Source organism: Meles meles, chromosome 4, assembly GCF_922984935.1.
Source record: "Meles meles chromosome 4, mMelMel3.1 paternal haplotype, whole genome shotgun sequence".
In the NCBI taxonomy this organism is placed as follows: Eukaryota; Metazoa; Chordata; class Mammalia; order Carnivora; family Mustelidae; genus Meles; species Meles meles.
This window is the reverse complement of record NC_060069.1, coordinates 135,885,377-135,911,883: the sequence shown is the minus strand read 5'-3', so window position 1 is coordinate 135,911,883 and position 26,507 is coordinate 135,885,377. Positions and strand designations below refer to the sequence as shown.

The following is a 26,507-nucleotide window of genomic DNA, read 5'->3' as shown; positions in this document are numbered from 1 at the left end:
AATTTCTGTCTGTTGTATTTCCCTCCTTTTTACTAATACTGTACTACTGACTTTGAGACATTTAAAATCTGTTTCTCTAAGCAAAATAATTGAACGTATGCTTGTTTAGGTTATAAAAAGAGAAAGCAGAAACTCTTAATATACTTAAGGTCCTGTGTTTGTAGTTCTTGTCCTAAAAATTGTTATAACTTTGTAACCTGAATTTTAGTTATTAGACATTTCATGAGAGAATGGAAAAAATAATAGCTCTGTTTCATCTTTTGGTTTTAAGTGCTAGTGAATTGTGCTTTAGGCACAGGCAGATTGATTTTAGGCAGATTGATTGATTGATTCAGGCAGATTGATTTTAACAAGCAAGCCATAATATATGATGAACTTAGTCTAATACATATTCTTAGTATATCTATGTATTTATAAAATCAGTGTGCATATGTGTGATATGTTTCAAAAAGAGAACTCTGCACCTGTTGATTGCATTAAGCATTTGGTATCTTTTAATGAGGAGGGAGAAGGTGCTTTCACTCTAAGTGGATCATTCCTCCTCAGTAAATTGTATACATTTTACTTTTTTGTATTCTGTGACCTTGTAGTCAGTGACTTCAGCCCAGAATAGTTTCAAAGTCATGTAAATGAATGCAATTAAGGTATTGCTTATCATCTTACATAGTTCAGATGGAATCTTATTGGATAGAGAGATTTGTTTGCTTTATGAGGAAGGTCAAAATAAGGTTAAATTTTATTACATAAAATGATTTGGTAATGATTTTATTTAGCTGCTGAAAAAGTAATGTCCTAATAGGAAATGATAATGCCCTTTTTTTTTTTTTTCCTTTAAACCCCTGGGAGGTCTTTTTAGGGTTTTTGTTTGTTTGTTTGTTTGTTATCTGTCTCTAATAGTTATAATTCTATTTTAAGATGGTACCGTCTGTCTACTTCTAAAATTTTGGGAACATTCTGCCCTTAGTTATGATTCTGGGTATCTTTGACTCATACATGTAGGTGACATTTCCTGCTGCTGATGGAGGGTTGCTTAGGAGCAGCTGATGTATGTGCATAGAAAATTTGTGTTCATGTGCAATTATCAGGCCAGTTGGTGCAGGACCTCGGACAGCAGGATTGGAGTCCTAGTTCAGACTAGGCTACCAGGCTGATTGTCTATAAAGGATGGCAGAGCATCAGTATAGATACTAGAAGAGTTCTGCTGATGAAGGAGTGTGTGTGTCTGTGTGTGTGTGTGTGTGTGTGTGTGTATGTGTCTGTGTCTGTGTGTGTGAGTGAAGTAATTAAAAGGCAAGTATTCCTCATTGTAGGTGGCCCATATAATTACCCTCTTTCTTTCATGGTATTGTTTTTACTTCAGCATGGTATATTAATTGAAGAAGTCTCGAAGATCCACTGATCAGAGCAGGCCAGCTCTGGGCCTTGCACCGTGTTAGGTGTCAGAGGACTCAAAGATGAATGAGGTGTTCACAGCCACAGTGAGAGTAAGAAGAAGCCCGATACCCAGAAAGTGATCTGGAAGCATAATGGTCAAAGAGCTTGCTTGGGTAGGGTGTTGAGAAAGCATTACTCAAAGAAATTTGATACCTCTATGTGGTTTTAAGGAAACTACAGACACTGGTAAAATGAAGTAATGATGAAAAGTAGCTACTGTATTTTTGGAAGTTGAAGTTGCCATGGTGGGATCCGGATGTCTGTGTCACACCTTCTTTATGACCAACTAACTTCACTATCCATTAGCCTGTTGACCAAGATAAAGTCCCCTCAGCCACCGCAGTATTAAAGTACAGGCTGTGTCTCTTGATGCTCAGAAAATCTTCACCCGCTCTTCTATTCCTAAGGGTATAAACTTGCCCACACGTTGATGTCATTCTTTATCTAGAAGGCTTCTAAATCTCAGTTCAGCATTTTTTGTTCCTAGTGGTCTAGAGAGAAAGAGGAGAAAAAGAGGTGTTTCAAACTCAGTATTGACTACAGAATAATCCTGGTAGCTTTTCTCTCAGATTTCCTCTTCATCACCCTTAACTTCTCACCTTGAGAATAGGTAATGGTGTTTATGTAGTATAAAGACAGTGTGTTGGTAAATACTTTTGTAAGCAAATTGTTCATCAGATATGGTCAACAGCTATGCCCAGGAAAGCATGTATAATGAAGAATATTTTTTATCTTAAATCTTTTTTGTTGTTTTTTGAGATAATTTATTTTAGTCAATGATTAAGATTCCATTGTAAAACATACCATTGAAATTCGTTGAGATAAGAGGCACTTGAAGTAATATTTATTTTTCTTAATTTTCAGGGAGTTTCTGGACTGTGAGCTATTTCAGACCTCTGTTCTCAGGACCCATTATTTTAACAGTCAGGAGACACACATCCAGAAGGTATTGTATTTTGTCTGTTGCTCCATTTTTTAAAAAGATATAGTTAAGCCTTTCCAATTATAGAAAGAATATTATGTTGCATTTTGTTATTTGTTTTTCTTTAAGTTTCAGATATTGATTAACTAGTTGTTTGATGTTTGTAATAGAGGTGAGGGATATATTTCAGTGTTGGTAATTCTGAATTTTGTGTAAGTCAGTAAAGAAAGCTGCTTTTAGGGGGTGGTTGGGTAGCGCTGTTCGTTAAGCATCCCGCTCTCGATTTCCACTGAGGTTGTGATCTCAGGGTCATGAGATCAAGGCCCTCGTGGGTCTCCTCACTCAGCAGGGAATCTACTTGAGAGTCTCTCCCTCTACCCGCTCCCACTCTCTCTTTTTCTCTCTCTAAAATAAATAAATAAATCTTGTTTAAAAATCTGGTTTAGGGGGACACCTGGATGACTCAGTCGGTTAAGCATCTGCCTTCAGCTCAGGTGATGACACCAAAGTCCTGGGATTGAGTCCCACATCAGGCTCCCTGCTCAGTGGGGAGCCTCCTTCTCCCTCTGCCTGCTGCGCCCCCTGCTTGTTCTCACTCTCTCTCTCTCTGACAAATAAATAAATAAAATCTTCCAAAATATAAATAAATAAATCTGGCTTAGGTAGAAACAGTATTGCCTATTTTAAGCACCTGAAGTATTTACATTTTACCTTTTTTCATATAGAGCTATTTTAAAGAATGTTTTCATTTGAAAATGAGATATTGAAGGCACTTATTTATCTAAGACAGTATGGAATATACATTAAATTAATCAGGCAGGGCTAAAGTCCTTCCTGCCTCTGACAGCTCCACCTTGTAGTATAGGGATCAGCTGCCGTCTACATTTCTGCCAGTCTTTCTTCAGGATCCCTGGACACCTGACTCTGCCTCTACCCATCTGCTAAGTTCCTGATCTGCGTTATCACGTGGTTAGATCAGTGTTGCATAATAATTCATCTGCTTGCAAAGCCTGAGTCTCAGACATGTAATGTATTACTAGGAAGGAAGGAAGACACTTACCCGTTTTATATTTTTGTCTTTTGTGACCCCAAGACCCCATGTGGTTGCACCAAATTAGACTAAAGTCAGTGGTGAAAGCAATTCCCTTCAGCCTTATCCAAAGTTTCCTTCTTAATATCCACCTTTAAACGTCCCCTAAGTTTTGTGTTTTCCTAAACTTGCCTGCTCTCTTGCTTGGAATAGAAATATTTAATAAAATAATGTATTTCTTGAAGTTGTAGTGAATAAGTCAACTTCTTTGAATACATGTTTTCTTTATTAACTGGATATTTATTATTTATATTCACATGAAATAACACAGAAATCAGTGTCACAGATTTTCTTAATCACTGGTCAAACCATATGAATTCCTAGGATTGGTTACATTTACAGACTTTTATGTTTCCATAGCACAATATATTGAACTTTTAAAGTAGTAACTTTTTGTGTTTAAAATTCTTCACCATTGGCAAAGGGGCATTTTCTTCCTCTTGTCAGTGACGAGAGGGAGGGTAAAAGTGAGTAAGAAATTTAAATAAGTGAACCCCAGATGTTAACTTTAATTTTGACTATTACCAGTGAAAGAAATGATATGATCAGAAACTCTGGCTTTTGTGAAATTTAGTTACCTTTTTATTTGGGGGGAGGGGTTACTGGTATTTATTATAATTCTGGTATAATTAACACACAGTGTTATAGTAATTTCACGTATACAATGCAGTGATTCAGCAATTCCAAACATCACCCCATGTTTAACACGAGTGCACTGCCTAATCCCCATCACCTATTTCGCCCATCCCCCACCCACCTCTCCTCTGGTAACCATCAGTTTGTTTTCTATAGTTAAGAGTCTGTTTTTTGGCTTGTCCCTCTCCCTCTTTTTCTCTCTTTCTTTTTTTTCTTACTTTTTTTTTTGTTTCTTAAATTCCACATGTGAGTGAAATCATATGATATTTGTCTTTCTCTGACTGAGTTATTTCAGTTAACAAATTAACATTATACTCTCTGGCTCATCCATGCCATTGCAAGTAGCAAGATTTCATTCTTTTTTATAGCTGAATAATATTCCATTATATATTATTTTATATATATGTACATATATATATGTTCCTATGTATATCTATGGCAGTTCTGTTTCCAACTTTATGAGGAACCGCCACACTGTTTTCCACAGTGGCTGTACCATTTGCATTCAGTGAATACCATTTCCATTCACCAACAGTGAAAGTTCCTTTTTCGCTACATCCTCCCCAACACTTACAGTTTCTCGTGTTTTTGTTTTCAGCCATTCTGACAGGTGTGAGGTGATACCTCATTGCAGCTTGGATTTTGCATTTCCTGATGATGACTGATGTTGAACATCTTTTCATGTGCATTGGCTATCAGGATGTCTTCAGGGAAATGTCTTAAAAATGCCCATTTTTAATCAGATTATTTGCTTTTTGGGTGTTGAGTTATATACTTCTTTATATGTTTTGGATGCTAACTCTTTATTGGATATGTCTTTGCAAATATCTTCTCCCATTCATTAGGTTGCTTTTTAGTTTTGTTGATTGTTTCCTTCACTGTTGCAGAAGCTTTTCACTTTGATGTCCCAATAGTTTATTTTGCTTCTGTTTCTCTTGCCTCAGGAGAAAAATATTGCTATGGCTGATGTCACAGACCTTATTGCCTTTGCTGTCTTCTAGGACTTTTATGGTTTCAGGTGTCACATTTAGGTCTTTAATCCATTTTGAGTGTATTTTTGTGTGTGGTGTAAGAAAGTGGTCGTTTCATTGTTTTGCATGTAGCTGTCCAATTTTCCCAGCACCATTTGTTGAAGAGACTGTCTTTTTCCTATTACATATTCTTGTCTCCTTTGTCAAGGATTAATTGACCATATAATTGTGGGTTTATATCTGGGCTCTCTATTCTGTGCCATTGATCTGTGTGTCTGTTTTTGTGTTAATACCAGACTGTTTTGATGATTGCACCTTTGTACTGTAACTTGAAGTGTGGGATTATAATACTTCCAGCTGTACTTTTCTTTTGCAAAATTGTTTTGGCTACTCGGGGTCTTTTGTACAAATTTTAGGATTTTGGAGGGGTGCCGGGTGGCTCAGTTGGTTAAGTATCTGCTTTTGGCTCAGGTTATGATCTCAGGGTCCTGGAATCGAGCCCCACGTTGGACTCCCTGCTCAGCGGGGAGCCTGCTTCTCCCACTGCCAATCCCCAGGCTTCTGCTCTATCTCCCTCTCTCAAATAAATAAATAAAATCTTTTAAAAAAATTTGGATTTTTTTTCGAGTTCTGTGAAAAACACTGTTGGTATTTTGATAGGGATTGCTTTAATGTATAGATTGCTTGGGGTAATTTAAACCTTTTAACAATATTTGTTCTTCTCATCCATGGAAAGTTATCTTTTTTAAATTGAAGATAAGAATGAACTATTACAATTAAATATTTGAAACAGACATTCAGATAGTTCATTAGTTATACAGAGGCTTGTTACACTTTTAAAGTCATGAATTATCCATTTTTGAAAGTTTATCATGCAATCTCAAAATTAAGAGGATGTTTGAATAAAGTTGAACTGGTTACGATTTTTTATTGAAAATGCAAATAAATTCAGTTTAGTTGTAGGATTAAGTAAATTCAGAATAAGAATGTAAATTCAAAATAGGAATTGGTTTTATTTTTTTTTATTTTTTTTTTTTAAAGATTTTATTTATTTATTTGACAGAGAGATCACAAGTAGGCAGAGAGGCAGGCAGAGAGAGAGAGAGAGAGAGAGGGAGGGAAGCAGGCTCCCTGCTGAGCAGAGAGCCCGATGCGGGACTCGATCCCAGGACCCTGAGATCATGACCTGAGCCGAAGGCAGCGGCTTAACCCACTGAGCCACCCAGGTGCCCAGGAATTGGTTTTAAGTAATTCTTTTGAAACTAATGATACTTAAGGCCACTTAAAAAGAAAGTTACTTTAAAAAAACTAAACCTTTTACAAGGGTATAACTTCATGTAGTCAAATAGACCCTCTTACTTCCTAGTTTAGTGATTTTTTTTTCTTGTTACACATAAGCATGCCCTGTGTAACTAACATCCTACTTCAGAAAGCTGTCTTTCCTAGTCAGTACTGCCTCTACTCAACAGAAACAAATCTATGGCATTTTTTTTAAATATTTTATTTATTTATTTGACAGAGAGAGAGGTCACAAGTAGGCAGAGAGGCAGGCAAAGAGAGAGAGAAATAGGCTCCCTACTGAGCAGAGAGCCTGATGCAGGGCTCGATCCCAGGACCCTGAGATCATGACCTGAGCCGAAGGCAGAGGCTTAAACCACTGAGCCACCCAGGCGCCCCAATCTATGGCATTTTGCTGTGTGTTCATTTTGCCTGTTTTTGACCTTCTTATGGCTGGAATCACGTAATACTAACTCTTGTGTTGGAGCTTTTCATCAGCATCTTGTCTCTGAGCGTCATCGTGTGTGTGTCCTGTGTTCCCCCAGCTGTCTGTATTCTGGTGTGTGATCACACCACTGTTTATCCTTTCCACTGTGGATGGACATTGAATAGCTTTCCAATTTGGGGCTACAAATAAGGCTGCCATGAATTTTTGTTTAGCTCATTTGGTAGGAATAAGCATTCCTTTCTGATGAGTGTATGCACAGGAGCCGAACTGCTGGACTGTGGAACATGTGTATGTCTGACTTTAGTAGAATGCATACTTAGAGTGCTCTTGAGGATATTTGGGAAATGTCAATCAGTGTATCTTTTTGTAATGACAGATTATACTGTGATACAGATTTATTTTTCTCCAATTTTATGTAAACTCTAAAGTTGTTTTTTTTTTTAGGAGGAAAGAAATTTTCCCTTCTATTAAAAATAAGTTGCCTGGGGGTGCCTGGGTGGCTCAGTGGGTTGAGCCTCTGCCTTCGGCTCGGGTCATGGTCTCAGGGTCCTGGGATCCAGTCCCGCATCTGGCTCTCTGCTCAGCAGGGAGCCTGCTTCCTCCTCTCTCTCTGCCTGCTTCTCTGCCTACTTGTGATTTCTGTCTGTCAAATAAATAAAAAATCTTAAAAAAAATAAGTTGCCTGTTTTCTGATGCCATTACGGCATGTATTTGATCTATGAAACTTAGATCTCCCCTAACCCTACTGAAACCCTCCCATATATATTTACTACTGTGGAAATACTGAAATTTTAAATTAAATCAGACATTTTATACATGAAGCTTTTATCTTATTCTTGAGTTATTCTTGAATTTTTGGGATACCTCTTGAATATCTAAAATAATACACTCTAGAGTCACAAAAAACTTAACCTTAGCATTTGTGATGAATATTTCTTTTTACTTATATCTGTGTTATGTTAATCTTTTTGGTGATCTAAAGTGAAATTATTCTTTCTAGAACATAAGTACTTGAGAAATTTTTTGTCAGGTCTTTTTCTCAGTCTTGAGAGCAGTGATGTTCATTCAAAAGAAGTATAATGTAAGCTGCACATGTGATTTTTAAATTGCCCAGCAGGCACATTAAAAAGGGGAAAAGAAACTGATCATTTAATAAAATATTTTATTTAACCCAATATCAGCAGAATATATTTCATTGCATAATTAATATAAAACTATGAGATATCTTACATTTATTTTCTTATAGTAGGCTTTTGAAATTCAGTGTATATTTTCACTTATGCCACTTCTCAGTTAAAACTAGTCACCTTTCCTCTATATTGTTGAGCTTGGAGTTGAGGCCGCTGCCTGGCCAGTGAACTTGCAAGCGTAGGTAGTGCTACACGAGGAGGGGCACGTCTTTTGCTAACACCACAAAGGGCTCTGTCTGGCCCAGTCAGTGAGTGTGATAGTAATTCTTGCTGCAGGTGTGTGTGTGTGTGTGTGTAAATACATATAAAAATAAAATTGAAAATTAAAACTGAAAAAAATTTTCAAAAGGCAAACTAGTCCCTTTTCAGGTGCTTCATAGCCACATGTATCTAGTGGCTATCCTATTGGACAACACAGCTATAGAATTACACCTTGGGTTTTTAAAAGACAAGGCTTCAGTCAAATTCATATCTAGTTATCCTTTAGGGGCGCTAGGTGGCACAGTCGCTTTAGCGGCCCACTCTGGGTTTGGGCTCAGCTAGTGATTTCAGGCTCCTGAGATCGAGCCCCTCTCCCTCTTCCTCCCCAGGGCTCCACATCCAGTGAGTAATCTGCTTCAGATTCTCTCTCTTTCTGACCTTCCTGCTCATATTGTCAGAAGCTAATATACCATCATTGAGTGGGTCTCAAACTGCCTGTTTTTCCTTCACTGTTGAAATAATTAACATTTTCTTTGGTTGAACATCAGATAAAGCAATTCGCCCGTGTTTAGGGAACATGTATGAAAAATACATATCTTTAAACCGCAAAATCGAAATCTAGAACAGCAGATGAGTAATAGCTTTCATCTTACTCTACGTTATATGATGAATAGAATTTTAATCTTATTGTATGTTTCTTTTTTCCTTTTTTTTTTTTTTAAAGCATGGCTGGTTCCATTTGAATGTGATAAAACCGAGCAATGTAATTCCACTATCTTCTGCATAAAATAGGGCAGTTAAAAAAAGGTTATATGTATACATATCGGTGTACCTGTGACTTTCTTCAGTTAGGATATTTAAAGGTTACCTACATTATGAGGGTTAATTAATGTTTCTTCATGCATATATTTGCCAAGTAGGATAAATCAAGACATACGCTACCTCATATGAACTTAGGTCGGATTTTACTACCAAATTGCCTTGCTTTAAGCTTTTTTAGTGTTCAGAATGTGGATAAGGTTCTATTGACCTTTGAATGTGGTCAGATGTGGAGTTGTTGTGAGGGATAGGGCTCCTTGAGCAATACTGGCCGTAATTGTATATGTTAGCTGTTATTTTGTATTCTAGATCTGAGGTAGCTGGTTTACAGTCCTACTCACTAACTTTTTTTTTTTTTAATAGTACTTAGCCTCTTCCTTTTTAAAAGAAATCAACTTTACTTTTTTGACATCCAGTTCTAACCGTACATGGTATTGGCTGCTTTTTAAGGATGAAAATCATTCCTCTGTTGAAAAGCCCTCATCTTGGTTGTAGTAAAACTTAAAGTTCCTGTCTTTGCTGACCAGGCCTTCACATCTTTTTTTTTTTTTTTTTTTTTTAAAGATTTTTTCTAAGTGAACGTTTCTCTCCTTGTGTCTGTGCTTCACCTAACACCTCCTTGGACTTCTTTTTTTTTTTTTTTTTTTAATTTTTTTATTTCTTTGACAGAGAGAAATCACAACTAGGCAGAGAGGCAGGCAGAGAGAGAGGAGGAAGCAGGCTCCCTGCCAAGCAGAGAGCCCGATGCGGGGCTCGATCCCAGGACCCTGGGACCATGACCTGAGCTGAAGGCAGAGGCTTTAACCCACTGAGCCACCCAGGCGCCCCCCTTCACATCTTTTTAATGAGGCCTTACCTGGCCTCCACCCTGAGTGGAGGCCTTCCCTCTTTCCTTTCTCCCCTATTCTTTTTCCACAGCACTTATCACCTTTAAAACTACCATGGCACAAAATTTCTTAAAATTATTGTTTATTGATTATTTTCCTCTTCTAAAGTGAAAGCTCCCTGAGGGCAGGAATCTTTTTATGTTGTGTCCATCACTAATCTCTATGAAAGAAGCAAGAATAATGCTGAGTTTTGGTTGGTACAGCTACTATAAAGCAGAGTGGAGCTTCCTCATAAAATAAAGAACTAATCCAGAGTCCTACTCCTGGCATATATCCAAAGAAATTGAAATCAGGATTTTGAAGAGCTGTCTGCACTCCTGTACACATTGCAGCAGTATTCACCGTAACCGAGACAGGAAAGCAGCCCACATGTCCATCGGCATGTGAATGTAGCTAGAAAACGCAGTATTTCCATTCCTTAAAAAAGAAGGAAATCCCGTCATTTGTGACAACGTGGATGAACCTAAAGGACATTACCCTAAGTACAATAAGCTAGCCAGAAGCACAAATGCTACACGATCTCGCTTTGGTGAGGACTCCAAAAAGTCAGACTCACAGAAGCAGAGAATAGAATGGGGGTTACCAGGAATTGGGAGGAAGAAGAAACTGAGGTTTCGGTCAAAAGGTGTAAACCTTAAATTTACGCAAGAGGAATAAATCCTAGGGGTCTCCTGTATAGCACAGCACCTATAGTTAGCAATACTGTAATTTTATACATAAAAATTTGCTCTAAGAGGTAGGTCTTATGTTAAGTGTTCTAATCACACAAAAAAATAAAAGAGGGCAGAAAGAAACTTCTGAAGGTGTTGGATATATTTACGGCATTGCCTGTGGCAGTGATTTCATGAGCCTGTGCTTACTTCCAAATTCATTTAGTTGTACAGCATTTTGTATATCAGTCGTACTTTTAAAAATTGTTGTCGCTTGATGACAGACAGGGATTTAGAAGGAGCTCATAAATATTGATTGACTAAATATTTCTTGAATGAGTGGACAAACTGCACATTTTTTCCCACTCCTGGAAATTTGCCTTTAGGAATTTTCTGGGAGCAGGGAATATTTAAAGCAAGAAAAAAACCAAAGATCTTCAGGTGTATATATAATAATACATTTTGATCATTTGAATTCGTCAAAAATAGTTTATTCATCAAACTAATATATATTATACCTCTGAAAGGTAACATGTAAATTATTATGGCCAGGTAATTTATCTTTTGGGTATTTATATGTGTATCTTTCCATTTGGGTTATAAAAATAATGTTGGTAATCAGAGAAATATATTTATAAGATACTTCTTCTTGTGAAATATGGAGACACACACTGTATTTTGGCATCTTAAAATTAGTATGAATCAAACAGACCTTGATAGTTTTTCAGAAATAATTTATATGTGGCAAAGGATAGATTGCTTTTCAACTTAGTAGACGTTTTCTTTTTTTTTCTTTTAGTAGACATTTTCTAATTGTAGTTTTTAAAGTTTTGTATTTAGATCACCTACAATAAATATCTTTAAAATACAAAATGTAATCAAAGACTTACATTAACAAATGGTATCCTGCCTTAGAATACATTGAAAGGAGTTGTTATAAGTGGTTTTTCCAGAATGGTGAATGGTATGGTATGTGATTATATCTCAGTAAAGATGTAAAAAATATTTTAAAAATTTAAGAATTAAAAGAAGTGTTTTTTTCCAAAGTAGAGTAGGTAACTTTATGCGATAATTTATTCAGTTTTTCTTGCAAGTCTGTTTACAAGTGTTTGGTTTTATTTTACACCTTTATTTAACAACCCATGATATATCTGACCATTTCAATAGTCATTTTTATGAGAGCAGGAAGAATTACAAGTTTTGGTTTGTTTCTTTCTCCTTCCACTGCCATTCTCCAAATTCAAGCATTTGTACTTCCTGCTTGCTAGACAGTTACTGCTGTCGCTTTCTAACTGGTCTTTTTGCCTTTTCTTTTTTATTATTCAACCCATTCTACATACTGTAGGACAATAAACCTCTCAGAAGAAAATATTAATAACTCTGAACAAAGACCTTTGCCTAACAAGATAAAGGCCAAATTCTATTTTTATCTGGCTCCTACTTCTTATCCCAACATCGTATTCCATTTGCCTGAGCCTCAGAGACATTAACTGCACATTTCTTCTGCCATTGTCTTGTGAGCCCTTCTCATTTTCTTTTACCAAAAACGCTACCTGTTTTGTGATTTGAGTAATCACCCTGAAGTGCCCTCTTCTGTTCTCCCGTAGTAGTTGATGAGTACAGTTCGCACTGCATTTATTTTATTCATCTCTTCTGCAAGATTGTAAACTTCTGAAGGGAAGGGATCATATCTTTTATACATCTGTGATTCGTAAGGCACCCAGCTTCAAGCCCTGCGTGTATGGGGTGATAAAACGTTGATGAGACAGCAGCTCCAGGGTATATCCTGGAGCTTTAGAAACAATTAAGAAAAGGATACAAATTTATCATGTACAGCGCTGCCCAAGTTACTTAAGCTTAAGGTGCTACAATTTTTACATGTGGTTTGTGTGAAGATTTTACATGTGGTTAGAAATTTGTAGGTTCCAAAGTATGATCTGAGCATTTGTGATAGTTCTCAAACTGTGTTTTGTGGACTTTAAGGTTCTTTGTCTTCATGTAAAATACATAGAATGTTGTTTTAATGTTCCTTACCTGACTAATGACAAGATCGATTTGATGTGTTAGCTGAATGTTTACTGTAATAAGTCTCTTTACCATTCATCTGAAACAAGAAAGAAAATAGAGATGCCTTTGGGAAAGTAATAAATTACCTGTGTGGTGAATGCAACAATTTGAGAGATGAATGAATTTGAAAGTTTTGTTAACAACTTCCCAGAATTGATCTTTAAGTCATCATATTGAATTACACGGAGTAAAAAAAAAGTTTTGAAGGGCATCATCTCACAGATTTCCATAAGTTTCTCAAAGGTGACCCCATCCCTGTCAATTCTGTTTCCTAGGAGTATTTAAAATTAAATAGCTTACCAGGCTCATAGACATTCTAAATGGGACTGAAATCAGAATGATGAATTTTTTTTTTTAATTGGCATATTTCTGGTGCTCAGAACAGCGTCTAGGAATGGAGTAAGTTTCTGATTTTTCAGGGATTTCTTTTTTCTCCCCCCCCCCCCCACCAAAAATATGGATATCACGTATATCTGGTTATAGCTGTGGAATTAGTTCAAAGAAAGAGAGGGGTAGAGGTTCCGGGAAGGAAGCGGTTTTATAGAACCAGCATCTTGAACCATGAATACAGTCACCACCGTAGACCCTGAAAATAGGGGCCTGTATGGTCTTGTGTGTTTAAATGCTGAGATGCTGGTGACACATTTTGGTAACAAAGACTGAGTTTGTAAGGAGGAGGCAGGGATTATGGTTTCTAAGTCTTCCTTACTCGTGGTAAAATGTGATGTGCAATTTGGATACTATTCTTCTGGCAACTAAATAGGTTTGAGAAGTTAACCTTACAGGTCATCCAGGTATATTTTAGGTGGTTAGTATACAAAGCCCTTACTTATGATCTAGGTCATAATAGGAAATAGCCTTTTATTTTTTAACGGTGGCTAAATATTTGATCCTTCAGTGTTTTTTTGTTTGTTTTTCTTTTTCTTTTTTATATTACAGACACAAATTTTGAAGGAATGTCTAAGTGTTTATCCTAATAGAAATGGATAAAGCCTGACAGTGAATGGCTATGAATTCTGGACAGTGAATGTTAAATGTAACTTTGACAAGTGTATTAAAAATATGTGCACAGAGTTTGTATTAATACTGAGTCCATGCTAATTTGCTATTTTCGCAATAATTTCAGTAAATAAGAAATGGATAAATAACACTTTCATTTTATTTAAGTACTTCCATGGGTTCCTGTTAAGGGTGAATAGTATTTGTTGGAAAGTCGCGTACAATTTAAACCTAGTCTGGTGACCACAGAATGCTATTTTCTTAGCTTTTAAGTCTTAGTGTAACTTGAGAGAAGGCAGAAGTAGCTGTTTCTTTGTTATATATATATATATATATATATATATATATATATATATAAAAACCAAAGGATAGACAGTTGACCTTTGAACATGGAGGTTAAGGGTACCAGTCCCTGCAGAATCGAAAATCTGTGTGTAATTTTGACTCCCCAAAACTTAGCTGCTAATAGCCTACTGTTTACTGGAAGCCTTCCGGATAACCATGAATAGCTATGTGTGTTACATACTGTAGTCTTATTCTTAATTTTCTTGTATTTCTAGGCTACATGGTTCTTCTGTTTTTTCAAATTGTTGCAGATCTCCAAAAAATTTTCCTGAAAGACAGTGGAGCTACGCAGATCAAACTCATGTTGTTCAAGGGTCAGTTGCATTTCTTTTACTCCTTGTGCAGATACCAAGAGTAGTCCTGTCATGGCCACAGTGTAATATAGTGACATGAAAAATGCTGGTCTTAGAGTCGCAAGTTTGATGTTTGAGCTGTAGCTCATCAAAGAGACTGTTTAACTTGAGCCTCAAGTTTACCAATCTGTAAAATAAGGACATAACCTACATCAGAGGAATATTATGCAAAAAGTAAAGGAGAAAATAAGTTTGTTGTCACCCAGTGAAATGTTCTAGAAAGATAATGTTTTATTGACAATACTGTTAATTCTGTATATTCCAAAAGAATTAAAATAGGTTTTCGGATGACTACTGTTTTACTCAATAGCACACCCTTCTAAATTAGGACCTCTCTTCCACACATTATGCATTCTTCTTTTTTTGCTTCTATTCTACTTGAGGAGTTTTCACAAACCCTGCTCCACGCTTTTGAACTCCTTTCAAGTTTGAACCCGTTACCATCTGCCACCTACTGACCCAGTTTTCTCTGCTTCCTTCAACTGTGCTCTCCCCATACAAACTTGCTTATTGTTGTTGGGTGATTAAATTGGCCTTCATTTGACTTCTTCCAAAGATCTAGATTAATACAGGGTTATAAACAGCAGCTCCCGAATGTGTGTGAACTATAAAACAAGGTAGAGAGGAGCCAATAAGTAATAATACTCTTTTCTCCCCCTAAGGAAGATAGTTGTCAGAGAAAGCAATTGATAAAACCCCAAATGAACTTGCTTTCCCTTTCATTGTATAGTACTTAGAGGTTTGTAAAGTGATTGCTGCCTACATATCCAGGTTAAAAAAGTTTTCAGTATAAAGTATTAGTTTGTAAAGTGACTCACCATGTATGCAAGCACTTCAAAATGCTTAACTACTATTTGCATTTTTATAGGTTTGTAGTTTTGCTGACTGCAAGAAAATAAAAGGCCTAGTGCCAGTTTTTACTGGGTCAAGATTTATTTTAATGTATCAACATTTCCTCAACGTTTTGATACTTTAAAAAGTCCTAGAGATTTTCCTACAGAAAGACTTCACAGACTTTATTCCAATAAGGAAAATTCAGGGTGCTTATTGGTAGTAACAAAAGCAGTATATTTGGTAAATTTGTTTGCAGAAATTGCTGGACTATCCTAGAGATGTATTTTTGTTTAAAGAGGAAAGGACTAGTAATTATATTTGTACAGCTCCACGCAGAGGAAATTTGACCTGTGATTTAAAAACATACTGTTAGTCTTTCATGAAATGGTCAGCAGATGTGTTGACCAAGGCAATTGGTCTGACACTGTGGAGGCTTCCTTCAGTCGTGGTTTGTTCAGTGCATTATAGGAGCACACGGACTGAATTTGAATCCCAGCTCTACCCCATATCTGTTGTATGGCTTTGGGCAAGTCTCCATGGCTCTGAAGCCTTAGTTTCTTCATCTGTAAAGTTGAATAGTATCTGTTAAGTGAGATAATATATGACTTAGTATGATTGTTAAAAAAAAAGAAAACTGGCATTTACTTGCCATCTAATTAATAAAAGTTAATTATAATGGCTAGGATTTAACCCTCCAAATAGTAGTTTTAAAAACTTGCATTTCTGGGGCACCTACGTGGCTCAGTTGGTTAAGCCACTGCCTTCAGTTCAGGTCATGGTCCCGGAGTCTCAGGATCAAGTCCCACATTGGGCTCCCAGCTCCACGGGGAATCTGCTTCTCCCTCTGACCTTCTCCTCTTTCCTGCTCTCTGTCTCTCTCTCACTCTCTCTCTCAAGTAAATAAAATCTTAAAAAACAAAACAAAACAAAAAACCTTGCATTTCTAACGAGTACACTTTCAGTTCCCCTGAGTGGCTCGGTCAGTTAAGTATCTGACTCTTGATTTCAGCTCAGGTCATGATCTCAGTCGTGAGATCAAGCCCTTCATGGGGCTCCAGCTTAGTGTGGAGTCTCTGAGTGAGATTCTCTGCCTCTCCCTCTGCCCTTCCCCCATCTGCTGTCTCAGATAAATAAATAAAATCTTGGGGTGCCTGGGTGGCTCAGTGGGTTAAAGCCTCTGCCTTTGGCTCAGGTCATGATCCTAGGGTCCTGGGATCGAGCATCCTGAGCAGGGAGCCTGCTTCCTCCTCTCTCTGCCTGCCTCTCTGCTACTTGTGATCTCTGTCTGTCAAATAAATAAGTAAAATCTTTTAAATAAATAAATAAAATCTTAAAGAAAAAGAGCACACTTATGATGAGCGCTGATTGATGTATAGAATTGTTGAATGATATGTTGTACACCTGAAACTAATATAACACTATGTTAACTATATTAGAATTTTAAAACTTGCTTTAAAAAACTTGCATTGCATGTTGAGAGTCATTAAAGTATGGAGATATATTTAAGATTTCTTTAAAATCTTTAGGAAACCATGTTAGAGTCAAAACGGTGTTTATAACTAATAGAATGAATTTAACAAGTATTGAGACACTGGTGTCTTGTTTTGAACAGTCTGAATCCTGACTCTGACACCTACCTTGTTGACTTTGGACTAATTATTTTTATCTCCTAAGGCTCAGTTTTCTCATCTGTAAAATAGGGATAACTCAGTAGGATTGGTTTTGAGAATTGGAAGACTAAAACCATAGAAAGCACTTAATGTTGTTCTTGGTGCAGTAAGTTTTAGTTATTGTTAGTCCGTAGATACCCTTTAAACATGGCCTTTAGTACTTGTGAGAAGTATAGACTAAATTTTTTTTATATAATCGTTAATGTTGGAATTTTGGAATTGATACTTTTTTTTTTTCCATTTGTATAATGTTTATCTAGTTGACTTAAGATAAAATACTAAAATATTTTGAATCTCTTATTGTCCAGATACCACTTAATTTATATTTGGGAAAACACATTTTTATTTATCATCTGCTATGGTCTGAATGTTTATTTTCCCCTCAAAATTCGTATGTTGAAATCCTAACCCAAAAGAGATGGCATTAGGAGGTGGAACCTTTGGGAGGTGATTAGATCATGAAGGTGGAACCCTCCCAGTGGGATGAGTTTCTGTATAAAAAAGGCCTGAGAGAGATCCCTTTCTCTTTCTGCCATCTTTGGGATAGTGAAAAGATGGCCATCTCTGCACCAGAAAGTAGATTCTCCCTGGATACTGTATCTGCATGTACCAGGATCCTAGACTCACCAGCCACCCAAACTGTGAGAAATCAGTTTTTGTTGTTGATAAGCCACCCATTCCATACTACTCTTGTTACAATCACAGCCTGGATGGACTAAGACAGTATCCAGTTTTTTGGACAATTTTATGGCTCTGTACTTTTAATCCAGTCTTTATTTATGTTTCTGCTTTCCTTCCTGCGTCATTGCCCGAGAGTGACCCAAAGGAGAAGCAGGGAAAGCGGGAGGAGGCAGTGCTGTCAGTAGATGGTCAGCCTTCCCTTGATCAGATGTACTCGCGGGACTCAAGTCCTCGGCTAAATTGATTCATGTATACTTTTTGAAGTATTACCAATGAATTGACTATTGTGGAATATGCTGAGAAGATTTTAAAGGAAATCTCTACTTTTCCCGTCATCCTTCAGTGATTTTTTTTCAGAGCCATAATTCATCCAGTAATTTTTCAAAGTGGCAGCTAATAAAAGATTGGCAATTAAATAGTTACCACAGGGGCACCTCGGTGGGCACCTGGCTCAGTGGGTTAAAGCCTCTGCCTTCAGCTCAGGTCATGATCCCAGGGTCCTGGGATCGAGCCCCGCATCGGGCTCTCTGATCTGCAGGGAGCCTGCTTCCCCCATTCTTTCCGCCTGCCTCTCTGCCTCCTTGTGATCTCTCTCTGTCAAATAAATAAATAAAATCTTTAAAAAAATAAATAGTTACCATATACTATAGGCATTATATTAAGTACAGAGTTAAGTTTATCCTGTATAAAGTTAATTTTTTTTTATCTTCTGTTTGGTGCCCTTTTTGTTTAAAGGAAGTTGTTTAATGGCATAGGGATTTTACATTTGTAGGAATTTTGTAAGTTTATAAGACCTTAATGAGGAAACATTATAATTTGGTAGGTTCTTACAGTGAGAACTTGAAAGAGTTAGAGTTTTGGATAGATAAAACTTTGGCTTTGTTAATAATGGTTTGGCTTTGAGTTAAAAACCAAAACCTGATGACTATTAGCCCTTGTACTCAAACCATTACTGAATCACCAGATCCCCCTTCCCTGTAAATCTACAATTATTTCACGGATAAAAGGGTCCCTCAGCTGCCGTCCAGTGTGTGTACACACACAAAGGAAGTGTAATTATTTATGTTTAATTCATCATGTCCTGATTTTGTGTGGCCTTGAGACCTCCCACGTCCCTCCTTACCACCTAACTTCCTCTCCTTCTCCTTCCCTTTCTTCCTTCCTTTGGATGAGTACTGATAGTTCTGCAGAACCTGGTTAGGCAGATAGTGGTTTAGAGCACAATTCCCTATTTAAATTATTTCAAAGTTCTACATTTAAATTGCCTTTGCTTTGGTCATATGTTTTTCAACTCTTAATTAAGAACACACTGTTTATAAATTAATTCCTGTGAGAAAATATGACTCATATTGAGAGAGCTTGTTTTATTGTCATATGACATGTTCTGTAGGCATTCAGCATAAAAAAGGAGAAAAACACCTGACATCCATCTTCATTTTGTTTGATTAACACATTGCAGGAAACTGTAACTATTTAAAAACTTTTTTCTGTGTTAATTAAAATACAAGTAATTAAAGACCTTACTAAAATAACTTAAACAATGAGGGATAAATATCCTACCCAACATGAAGCTTAAAGTACAGATAGCTAATTAATTATCATAATAGTGTTATCACGAATGCACATGCTATTTTCCATTTTTCTACTCTGTTGTCTTGAATGTTTTGGTGATCTTCGGTTATAAGGTAGACATTTTTTTCCATGCTACTTTTTTTTTTTTTTTTTTTTAAGTGAGAAAAACATTTTCTAGTAAACTCCATTGGCCATAATTGCCTCGTATACCTATGCCTAAACTCCTGACTGGCAGAGTAAACATTACTTGTCATGGTGGCTTGACCTAATCAGGATTCAGCTCCTAAGAGGAAGAGAGTGAGTGTTCTGCCAGCTCAAGTGAGAAGGGGAAGGTTGTCATGGTGGATGACACAACTAGGAAAGTTCACAGTTTTGTTCATTTCTGCAGGCTTCCTTATGGGATCACAAAATATAGACAGGTATGCCTTGATTCATTCAATGTATGTTTATTGAATATCTACTGTATTCCAGTTATTCTCTGTCCTGAGGATGGAGCAGTGACCAAAACGGGGAAAAATTACTGCCCCTTTGAAGCTTACATTTTACTGATGAAGCGGACAAAGAGTATACAACTGTTCAACTTCATGGTATCCTACGACCCATGCTAAGAAAAAACTGAACCAGAGAAGGGAGCTTGGAAGGTTTGGGGCAGGGATGTATGAAATTTTAGATTATGCCAGGGAACCTCTCACTCAGAAGATGACTTAAATAAAGGCTGAGTCGAAGTGGTACATACAGCTCTCTGAGGAGAAGGGTATTCTAGTCAAAGCCCCTGTGGGTGAATGAGGGAGAGTCACAGGCAGTGAGGTCAGAGTGGGGTGCCACTAGACAGTTTGAGCCAAGGGGTAATGCAATAAAACGTGTTCACTGAATCACTTTGGCGGTTGTATTAAGGAGAGCAAAGGGCATTAGAAACAGAAGCGGGGAAACCAATCAGGAAGCTATTGTAATAATCCAGGAGAGATGATGGTAACTTGAATGGGGACAGTGAGAAGTAGTTGGATTTTAGGTATTTCCAAGGCAAAGCCTACAGAATTTGCTGACAAATTGGATGTGGCCTGTGAGGAGAGGACAGGCATCTAGGATGCCAGCCAGGTTTTTAGAATGGAGTTGATATTATCTGAGATTAGAAAGAATAGGCACTCGGTCATTGACATGTTAAATCTGAGATGTCAGATAAACAATTTATAGATGTCAGATGGAGATGTCAAATAAAGTTGGATATGTATATATTTTTTAAAGATGGATCAATGTATATTTTTAATAGGGTAGCATTGGTCATTCATATAAATAGAGAATGTCTTTTAAAAGAATATAAATTTAAAAACAGAAACCATACAAGAGTAAGGACACAGAGAAGTAAAGTATATATGGGAAGGGATATTTCATGTTCTGTCGACCAAATACAGGGAGATATTGGAAGTAATCTTAAGATAGACCAATGAAAAAAACATTTATGCCCTGAGCATTTATTTAGTGCCCAATATATTCTAGTTTCAGAAATTGCACTGAAGCCCCAACCTTTGTCAAAAATATGCATAAAAAGTAAAATGCACCACAAGGACCAGTGGTGTTCATGGATTTAGTTTTTGCTTGTTCCCTCTATAACATGATGCAACAATTCCTCTAAAGGATATCTGTTAACCAAGAAGCTATCGTCCCCATCCCTACTTCCTAAGTATTGTGCAGTCTATAGGTAAGACTCAGGCATAATATTCAGTAGTGATCCAAGCCAGGAAAAAGAACTGCTATTATGTACACACACACACACACACACACACACACACACACACACTATATATATATATATATATATATATATATATATATATATATAAAATGTATCAGGATGAGTGGCTTTTCTTTTGAAGAGGAATTAGTCCAAGATGCCCTTTAACCAGATTTTCAGTCTGGGTTTATCACATAAAATGCTGAGAAGCACCTTATAAAATACCTTTTATATTATAGATAATAAATATTTAGATAGAAAATTTGATTTAGAGCATCATTAACATTTCTAACTTATTTTTAAACTTTTAAAAATACTATGCTGCATGAAGTAAGTGTTGCTTGATAATACGTGCCTTACCTCTAATGGAAGGTTGTTGAGAAAATTGAATTATCGTGGGTTTTGTCAGATCAAAGTATTGTATAATGAGTATAAGGAATTATTTATTGGTCAAACAAATTTTGCTCTTTAAGGTGGGTTAGGCTTTTCTCATCACACTTTTGGCCAATCAGGATGAATATATAACCATTAGCCTATAAGACCAATGAGGGGAAATGCTTAGGATTAGAGAGGAAATACTGTCTAGTCAGAACCTGAAGTATATTGAATTACTTCAGTTTGCCTGTTTCTCCTGTTAAGTAATTTTTGCAACATGACCATCTCCCATGAAAGAGTTCTGCAGATTTGCAGTAATTAAGCAAGCATTTATGCTAGTTTTGAGACCAAATTGGCAGAAGATGTAAATTAGCCTCATTCTTTGGTTGACGGAACTCTAAGTTTTTATCTACAAATCTACCTTCCATTTCTGTGGAGTGTATCTCTTTATCTGCTCCTTTGCTTTTGTTTTTGAAGAGGAGATTTAGGAAAATCTGTTCCCCAGCAATTTAGCATTTGTTCATGCGTGCAAGTTAAGATGCTTACCTAAACAATATTCTTATCAAAGTAAAACTCTGTTTGCTACAACGTGGCAGCCTTTTTTTTATTATGCAATCAGGAATATATTTATATTATAAAGCATAATACTGAAGTGATCTACCAAGAATCCACCAACCGACATGGAACCAGAACTTGACTAATAAAGTATACATCTATCAGCATATGCCTGTGGCGCTGCCCTTACTGCCCTCCCTGACCCCCCGACCTCCCAATCATTCTACAAGTTTGTGTTTATCATTTACTTTTTAATAATTCTGCTTTTATCACATGGGTCTTTAAGTAATATGCTATTTAATTTTACTTTTTTTTTAAGCTTTATAAAAATGGTAGCATTCTGCATAAAATCTTCTGAGACTTGCTTTTGTTCTTTGTGTTTTTGTGAAATTTATTATCGTATATAGTTTGTAGTTCATTTATTTCACTGCTGAGTAATACTTCATTGTATGAATGTATTTGTTTTCTTATTGGTAGATATCTGGATTGTTGTTGCTGTTGGGTATTTTTGTTTGCCTGTTTTTGGTATCTCTGTATTGAGATTGATGTATATCTGTATGTTGATACAGATACGTTTTTGCTGTGAAACGCATTGCTAATGTCTGCGTCCTTTTATTTGTGTTCTGGAGCACATGTCGAAGACTCTAGAATACATACCTAGGAGTAGGGGTGTAGAGAATTATGAGCATTATATGAGTATATTAATCAATTATACAAATTAATGCCAGTTGTTCAACAAATCATTGGGCCAGTTTAAATACTACCAATAACAACCAGAAGCTCCCAGTGAACAAAATCATTTCCAAAACTTGGAAATCTCAGGTTCCTTAACTTTTCTGAATATAGTAGCTACAAAATGACATCTTACTATTTTGCTTTTCTGTGATTGCCAATGAGATTGAACATCTTTTCATGTGATTACTCAACATTGGAATTTTTCTTTCATGAATTTCTCATTTATGTCTTTTGTCCATTACATACTCAAAACTATGCATTAAATATATTTATTTTTAAGATTTTTAAAAATTTTAAATAACACAATCAGGAAGAAAATTTTTCCTCTGAAGACTTGATGTGATGCCTCATCACCCCTGAATAAATCAGTGTATATTTCCTACAAACAAGGACATCGTCCTATAAGCCACAATAAAGCCATCAAAATCAGGAAATTAACATTGATGCATTACTACCATCTAATCCTCAGATCTCATTCAATTTTCACAAGTAGTCCCAATAATGTCCTTTATAGCAAAAGGATCTAGTTCAGAAGCACAGCTTGCATTTTACTTGTCACATCTTTTCAGTCTCCTTCAATCTGGAACAGTTCTTCAGTCTTTGTGTGACTTTCAGGACCTTGGCACTTTTCAAGACTCTGCTGTATAAGCCACTTATTTTGTAGAATGTCTCTTCCTTTAGGTTCAGTTGCTGTTTCCTAATGATTACATGCAAGTTGTGTATATTTGGCAGGAATATCACAGACATTACGCTGTGTCTTCTCTTTGTATCTTGTCAGGTGACACACCATTTTCACTGTGACCCATTACTGTGTATGTTAACGTGATTACTTGATTAAGGTGGTGTCTGCCATGTTTCTCTACTGTGAAATTACTCATTTTTCCTCTGTGTTTAGTAATTGTTTTGTGCAGAGGTACTTTAAAACTGACTGTCTCCTTCCCCATCAAGCTTCCATTTAATTAATTAATTTGTATCAGTATGAGTTCATGATTCTGTCTTTTATTCAGTGAGCTCTGATCAGTAACTGTTGTTCCTTATTTTGATGTTCACCTTGCCCCGATTTAGCCAGTGGGATTCCTTTAAAGTTGGCTTCTGTGTTCTTTTGACATGCCATTCATCAATCATGCTGCTACTTCCAATTTCATTCCTATAGGAGTGTTTAGTCACATTTTCCCCCTTTCTTTTTTTATATCCCCTTCTCTAACAGTAAGAAACTTGCCTATCATTAGCCTAAATGTGTTTACTTAATTTGACCAGTACCACTGTGTGTACTCAGTCTGCCGTATCCATCGCACCCCCCTGCCCAAATTCTCTTTAAGCTTGGAAGACCCTTCATGTGGAGGCCCCCTTCACCCTGTTTGGATTCCCACATTCCTACATGCACCACACAGTGCATCTTTTTATGGGCACCCTCCTGCCCCTGAGCAGTCATTGGCATCTGCTATTAGATCACTGGTGGGCAGGTCCTGCTCCAACCCACACCACTTTGCCAAAGCTTGGACTCTGACTCCCATACCTCACTGTTCCCTCCATTCCGGCATGGTACCAGCCTCATCCTGCTCAGGCCCTCACACCCCTAATCAGGGATACTTTTTTGTATTTTCCCTATTTTTATTTTTATTTTAAAGTTTTTATTTATTTAAGTGAGAGGGAGACATTGCACCTGAGCATGAGCAGGGGGAGAAGCATCAGGAGAGGGAGAGAATCTCAAGCAAACTCCCGGCTGAGACTAGACCCCCACACAGGACTCTGTCTCATGACCCTGAGATCATGACCTGAGCTACAGTCGAGAGTTGGAAGGCTTAACCAACAGAGCCACCCAGGCACCCTTACATTTTGCGTAATTTTTTTTTTATTTTTATTTTTTAAAGCTTTTTTTTTTCTTTTGAAGATTTTATTTATTTATTTGGCAGAGAGAGAGAGAGATCACAAGTAGGCAGAGAGGCAGGCAGAGAGAGAGAGAGGGAAGCAGGCTCCCTGCTGAGCAGAGAGTCCGATGCGGGGCTCGATCCCAGGACCCTGAGCCGAAGGCGGAGGCTTTTGCCTATTTTTAAATAAATTGTTATAGGATACAACACGTGTGCACACACACATATTCCGGGTATCGTAATTGTAACTGTAGGCAGTGTGCTTTGTGGTATTGTAGTTAATCATTTTTTATTTTTCCTTGTTGTATCTGTTGATGAATAGAAGTTTTTAATTATAATATACTTGAATTTATTAATCATATGCTTTATAGTTAGCCCTATTCTGTGTCTTAAGTTTTAAATCTTCCATACTTGAATTCATAAAGGTAGTCTCTTATGTTTTATTCAAAAATATTAAGGACTTGTATTCTCAACTTTGAATTTCAAAAGGTTTTATGCGTTGATATTTGACAGAAGTCACAACATTGCAGATCACTGAAGGAAGAAGGAATCATTCAACAGAGCTGAAAGAACTGGTTATTCATTTGGGGGATAAAAAGAAATTGGATCCCTCCTACATAACATATAAAAAATAAATTCGAGAGGGATTAAAATTTTAAGTTGAGAATCGGCATTGCATTAAAATCAGTTGAATTTGGGGGAAATTTTCATTTTATGATACTGAGTCTTTCTATCATGAATATGGTATGTCCTGTTTATTTAGGTTGTATTTAATGTCTTCAGATAAATTTTCAAGTTAACTTTTATTCTTTAGGTACATTTTATTGTTGGATATTTTTTAAATGTTATTTTCTGTTTGTTACTGGTGAGTAAAAGTGCAGTTGATTTTTTTTTTTTTAAGTGTGGTTTTGTTTGTTTTTGTTTGCAAGATTTTGTTTCTTTGACAGAGAGAGAGAGTGAGTACAAGCAGGGGGAGGGACAGGAGAGGAAGAAGCAAGCTCCCCACTGAACAAGGAGCCCAATGTGGGACTAGATCCTAGGACCCTGGGATCATGACCTGAGCTGAAGGCACTTAACCAACCGACTGAGCCACCCAGGTTCCTGCAGCTGATTTTTTAAAAGTGATTTCTATTTAGCCACAATGAACTGAACACTAACATACCCGTTTAGATAAGTGTTAGACATGCCAAAAGCAAATAAGATTAGAAGCCCAGATTTTTACTCTGAAGTTACTTTTGATATTTTAATAAATCCTACATTAACAGTCATCATTTTTTTTTTTAGTATGGGACACTTCACAAATTTGCGTGTGGTCCTTGTGCAGTGACCATGCTGTTCTTCTCTATATTGTTCCAATTTTAGCATATATGCTGTCCAAGTGAGCACAGTAATCATCTTTTAAAATAGATTTATTGAGATACAGTTCACATACAATAAAATTCACCCGTTTAAAGTGTTCTTTATAGTCACACATGTATGCAGCATCACTGCCTTCTAAGTTTTTAATATTTTCATGATCCTAAAAAGAAACCCTGCACCCATTATCAGTCACTCCCCATTCTTATCCTTCCCCACTCCCAGCTCTGAGGCAGCTACGAGTCTATTTTCTGTTTCCGAATTTGCCTGTTCTGGACGTTTTACATAAATGGAATCATACAGTACATGTTTTTTTGTGACTGGCTTCTTTCACTCAGCATAATAATTTCCAGGGTTCATCTGTGTTGTAGCTTGTATCAGTACTTCATCCCTTTTTGTGGTTGGATAATACTTTCTTGCTGAACGTATCACGTTTTGTTTACCCATTCATCTGTTGATAGACACCTAGACTGTTTCCAGTTTTTGGCTGTTATGAATAATGCAGTTATGAGCATGCATATACAGATTTTTATATAGACATAAGTTTTCATTTCTCTTCTATTTATACCTAGGGGTTAGAATTTCTGGGTCATATGGTAATTCTGTGTTTAACTTTTAAGGAACTGCCAAACTGTTCTCCTTAGCGGTTGTACCATTTTACCCTTCCACCGGCAATAGATGAGAGAGGTGAATAGTCACCTTAAAACTACTTTTGCATTCTCCAAAGAGTAATTGTTATACATTAGGCTTATCTTTAATTGTGATTATTTTTTAAATAATGGGAGAAATGGCAATTTATTTTAACATCGGATTCATTTTGAATGAATTTAAATGAATTAAAA

The 26,507-nt window shown here is 36.7% G+C and overlaps 1 protein-coding gene and 2 non-coding genes across 5 annotated transcripts in view; 2 read left to right on the top strand and 1 right to left on the bottom strand.

Annotated features, from left to right (window-relative positions):
• NRIP1 (nuclear receptor interacting protein 1) overlaps positions 1-26,507 on the top strand; it is a 99,720-nt gene that overhangs the window by 17,161 nt on the left and 56,052 nt on the right. The window contains exons 2-3 of one of the 3 annotated variants that reach the window (XM_046001756.1): positions 2,299-2,380; positions 14,153-14,251. The exons of 1 other annotated variant lie outside the window; for it this stretch is intronic. The gene's annotated coding sequence lies outside the window, so the exon portion shown is untranslated. The remainder of the gene's footprint in view (positions 1-2,298; positions 2,381-14,152; positions 14,252-26,507) is intronic. One more of the 3 variants, XM_046001757.1, reaches the window with a different exon arrangement.
• LOC123941107 lies at positions 8,093-8,247 on the top strand. The gene has a single exon (XR_006818192.1). It is a non-coding gene; the product is annotated as a small nucleolar RNA SNORA62/SNORA6 family (small nucleolar RNA).
• Positions 25,589-25,695, bottom strand: LOC123941073. Its single transcript, XR_006818169.1, has one exon. It is a non-coding gene; the product is annotated as a U6 spliceosomal RNA (small nuclear RNA).